The 5,233-nt window shown below is 47.8% G+C and overlaps 1 pseudogene; it reads left to right on the plus strand.

The window, feature by feature from the left end:
* Positions 1-693: 693 nt before the first annotated feature.
* On the plus strand, positions 694-1,387 carry LOC101016718 (annotated as a pseudogene).
* The last annotated feature ends 3,846 nt before the right edge of the window (positions 1,388-5,233 follow it).

The raw sequence follows: 5,233 nt of genomic DNA on the forward strand, positions 1-5,233 counted from the left end.
CTGTTAACAGTGATTATCTCTAGGTGATGAAGATATATGTAATCTCTATTTTCTTATTTTTACTTATTAGCTTAAGTTTTTTTCTGCCATGAATTTATTAAGTTTTTTAATAAGTAAAAATAAATACATAAAATTATTCTCTATTTTAATAATTATTTGTGGTCCCACAGATGGAGGTATTTCTTTTTTTTTTTTTTTTTTTTTTTTTTTTAGAAGGGTGTCTCGCTCTGTCGCCCAGGCTGGAGTGCAGTGGCCGGATCTCGGCTCACTGCAAGCTCCGCCTCCCGGGTTCACGCCATTCTCCTGCCTCAGCCTCCGGAGTAGCTGGGACTACAGGCGCCCGCCACCACGCCCGGCTAGTTTTTTGTATCTTTTAGTAGAGACGGGGTTTCATCGTGTTAGCCAGGATGGTCTCGATCTCCTGACCTTGTGATCCACCCGTCTCGGCCTCCCAAAGTGCTGGGATTACAGGCTTGAGCCACCGCGCCCGGCCAGATGGAGGTATTTCTATTAAATACTCAGAAGAAGGCTGGGTGCAGTGGCTCATGCCTATAATCCCAGCACTTTTGAAGGCCAAGGTGGGCGGATCACTTTAGGTCAGGAGTGGGCAAGATGGTGAAACCCTGTCTCTACTAAAAATACAAAAATTAGCCTTTTCCTTTTGCGGGTGGTGGCGAAGGCGGAAAGAAAGCCATGAAGGCCTGGGGCACACAACGAGAGTACAAGGTGGTGGGTCGCTGCCTGCCTACCCCCAAATGCCAACCACCACCCCTCTACCGCATGCAAATCTTTGCGCCTAATCATGTAGTCGCCAAGTTCCACTTCTGGTACTTCCTATCTCAGTTAAAGAAGATGAAGAAGTCTTCAGGGGAGACCGTCAACTGTGGGCAGGTGTTTGAGAAGTACCCACTGCGGGTGAAGAACTTCGGCATCTGGCTGCGCTATGACTCCCGGAGCAGCACCCACAACATGTACTGGGAATACCGGGACCTAACCACCACGGGCGCTGTCACCAGTGCTGCCGAGACTTGGGTGCCCGGTACCGCGCCCGGGCCCACTTCATCCAGATCATGAAGGTGGAGGAGATCACGGCCAGTAAGTGCCGGTGGCCGGCTGTCAAGCAATTCCACGACTCCAAGATCAAGTTCCTGCTGCCCCACTGGATGCTGTGCCATCAGCAGAAGCCATGCTTCACCAGGAGACCCAACACCTTCTTCTAGGTACAGGGCGCTCTCCCGGGTGTGCCTCAAATAAACTCAGGAACACCCCAGTGGGTGGGGGGGGGGGAATTAGCCAGGCATGGTGGTAGGTGCCTGTAATTCCAGCTACTCGGGAGGCTGAGGCAGAAGGATTGCTTGAACCCAAGAGGTGGAGGTTGCAGTGAGCCGAGATCGCACCACTGTACTCCACCTTGGGTGACAGAGGGAGACTCTGTCTCAAAAAAAAAAAAAAAAAAAAAAAAAAAGAAATACTCTCAGCAGGTGTTTGTCCTGGGCACTGGCAGCACACAGAGAAGAAGTGAGAGCTCATCCAGGATTAAAAACAAGAGTCACCATTCCTGAAGGATTTCTCTGAGCCCAATTCCTTGTTCCTTCATAGTCATTGATATGCATATCTCAGTTAATCCTCAAAATCAGTTTAGGAGAAAAATTATTTCACAGCTGAGGAAACCAAAGATCGTGAGACTCAGAGAGGTTCCATTATTTGCCCAGGGACACACAGCTAGAAAGTGACGGAGGCAGGATTTGAATCCAGATCTGAGTGACTTCATAGTTTGTAAATTTTTAAGCTCTGAACTTTGCCCTTCCAGTTGCAAGATGCTGATGCATTCTTGTATTTCCAGCTCTTCACACACAGGCACTCATCGATATTAGCACTGCCTAAAGAAGTCAGTGAGGTAAAGATCATTGTCTCATTTTCCAGATTAGAAAATTAAGGCCCGAGAGGGGACCTGCTCAGTGTGGTCAGCTGAGAAGTAGGTCTCCTTTCTTGCCTTGGGCAGCCCTCCTCCTTCCGCTACTTTCTGCCAACTGCTGAGGCTTCCTTCTCGAAACAAATGACTCAAGGTAAATCACTGGTTGGACTTCCCCTTTCTCAAAACACAGGAAGTCTGTGTTGTTTGCAATCCCTGTGGGTGAACAGTTTCAGCTCAGTTATGAAGTAGGCTGGGCCACATAGAGGACTGGGTCCTGCTGGGGCAGGGCTCCAGGCTACTGGGGCTGGCACAGCTGCATTTTTCCTTCCTGAGGGTCATGTCAGTGTGTCTGTCAAGTCAGGTTTGATGTCTTACCCCAAAGAGCCGCTGTACTATTATGAAATTTAGAAAAATGAGCCCAAGAGGGAGGGGCCTCTCAATAATTAATAATGACGACTACTATTATTTCATGTTTATGGCACATTAATCTTCCAACCAGGCACTGTGCTAAGTGGCTGACACGTGAACCCATTTGAGCCCCGTAACAGCCCTAGTGATAAGGTTCTATAGCTTTGGAGCCAAATAACACTAGCTACAAATCACAGAAATGCCACTTTCCAGCTGTGACAACAGGGACATTATTTACATTCAGTCAATAAATACTTTTGAGTGCTTACTATGTGCCACGTTTCAGTGAACAGAACAAAGATCCCAGCTCTCTTGTGATGTTTACATTCGACAAGGTAAAGCAAATTGTAAACATAATAAATAAATAAATTATAAAATAAGTATAAATACATTGTGTTAGAAACTAGTAAGGGGGGCCAGGCACGGTGGCTCAAGCCTGTAATCCCAGCACTTTGGGAGGCCGAGACGGGCGGATCACAAGGTCAGGAGATCGAGACCATCCTGGCTAACACAGTGAAACCCCGTCTCTACTAAAAAATACAAAAAAAAACTAGCTGGGTGAGGTGGCGGGGGCACCTGTAGTCTCAGCTACTAGGGAGGCTGAGGCAGGAGAATGGCGTAAAACCGGGAGGCGGAGCTTGCAGCAGTGAGCTGAGATCTGGCCACTGCACTCCAGACTGGGCGACAGAATGAGAAAAAAAAGAAAGTGGTAAGGGAAAGATACAGTAGAGCAGGGAGGAGACAGGGAGTGCTGATGCAGCATCAGTGCAGGCAAGAGGCAGGATGAGTTGTTAAATAGTGGTGTCAAGGAAGGTCTTGCTGAGAAGGTGCTATGCATACAAAACTTTAAGGAGGTGAGGTTAGCCATGCAGGTAACTGGGGAAACCCTTATTAAGCAGAAGGAACAGCCAAAGCAAACGCCCTAAGTGTGCTTGGTGGTTTCAAAGAGTAGCCAGTGCTGGGTGCAGTGGCTCACGCCTGTAATCCCAGCACTTTCGGAGGCTGAAGCGGGCGGATCACAAAGTCAGGAGTTCATGACCATCCTGGCCAACATGGTGAAACCCATCTCTACTAAAAATACAAAAATTAGCTGGGCATGGTGGTGCGCCCCTGTAGTCCCAGCTACTCGGGAGGCTGAGGCAGGAAAATCACTTGAACCCGGGAGGCGGAGGCTGCAGAGAGCGGAGATCGTGTCACTGCACTCCACCCTGGCGATAGAGCAAGACTTTGCCTCGAAGACAACAACAACAACAAACAAACAAACAACAAAAAAACAAAGAGCAGCCAGGAGGCTAGTATGGCTGAACAGTGGCCAGGGAGAGAGTCCTCCCTACCCACAATGTTGCCCCAGTCATTCTTTCTTATACCTTGTTCTGTGCTTCCTTCCTTGCTCTTCTCATAATTTCCAAGTATTTAATTTACTTGAGTGTTTGCTTATTTATTGTTCATTTCCTCCACTAGCCCTAAGTTCCTTAAAGTCAGAGAACACGTTAGTTTTACTTGGTGTTGACCACAGAGCCTGGGACATAGAAAGCACTTAAAGTTGAATTAATGAATAAACCATCCATCCATCCATCCATCCATCCATCCATCCATCCATCCATCCGTCTAGTCACAGTTATGACAGAATCTTCCCATAATGTAGAATACTATTTCTCAGGGTAGCACTGGTTACCCTGAGAGTTCTAGTTCAGGACATTAGCAACACAGTTAAACTGCAATGGGTTCCAGTTCTGGTTCTACTGTTTACTAGTTGTGTGATCTCAGGCAAGTTAAGAAAAACCTCTCTGTGCATCGTATCTATCAACTGGCAAAACAGTAGTATCATTCTCTAAAGGAGGGTTGTAAGCAGTATAAACAGCACCAGGGGTATAGTGCTTATGTATGTGTTTTCTCTATGCAGTCTAGCCATGAGCGTGAGGAGACCACTTCCTTCCTCCTGTACCAGATCCTAAAAGGGCAGAGAGAAGGGCAAGGGGTGCTATGGTGAGGCTACAGAACATCCCTAATGTGTGCTGCCACATCTGTGCTGTGTGTTGGCAACTGGGATTGGCCCTAGGGTCTTCACTGAAGTGACATTCTGGGGATACTGTTCTTGCTGTGTAGCCCTCGCAGCCTGATCCTCTGGCCTTTTTCTGCTAGACAACCTTTAGTGGAATCTTATTGCTTGCAATTGAGAAAGTTAAATGATACAGATATTAATACTGAATACCTATTTCTTTTTCTTTTTTTCTTTTTGAGATGCAGTCGGGCTCTGTCACCCAGGTTGGAGTGCAATGGCATGATCTCAGCTCACTGCAACCTCCACCTCCCAAGTTCAAGCGATTCTCCTGCCTCAGCCTCCCAAGTAGCTGGGATTACAGGCACCTGCCATCATGCCTGGCTAATTTTTGTATTTTTAGTAGAGACGGGGTTTCACCGTCTTGGCCAGGCTGGTCTTGAACTCCTGACTTCAGGTTATCCACCTGCCTCAGCCTCCCAAAGTGCTGAGATTGCAAGTGTGAGCCACCACGCGTGGCCCTGAATACCTATTTCTATGCCTGATACCTTACATTTTATTTTATTTTATTTTATTTTTTTGAGATGGAGTCTTGCTCTGTCACCCAGGCTGGAGTGCAGTGGCGCGATCTTGGCTCACTGCAAGCTCCGCCTCCCGGGTTCACGCTCTTCTCCTGCCTCAGCCTCCTGTGCAGCTGGGACTACAGGTGCCCGCCACCACACCCGGCTAATTTTTTGTAGTTTTAGTAGAGACGGGGTTTCACCGTATTAGCCAGGATGGTCTCATCTCCTGACCTCGTGATCCGCCTGCCTCGGCCTCCCAAAGTGTTGGGATTACAGGCGTGAGCCACTGCGCTGGGCCTCCATTCATTATTTCATTAACTCTTTACACAGACCTGAGAGGCAGACATT

Source organism: Papio anubis, chromosome 1 (assembly GCF_008728515.1).
Source record: "Papio anubis isolate 15944 chromosome 1, Panubis1.0, whole genome shotgun sequence".
In the NCBI taxonomy this organism is placed as follows: domain Eukaryota; kingdom Metazoa; phylum Chordata; class Mammalia; order Primates; family Cercopithecidae; genus Papio; species Papio anubis.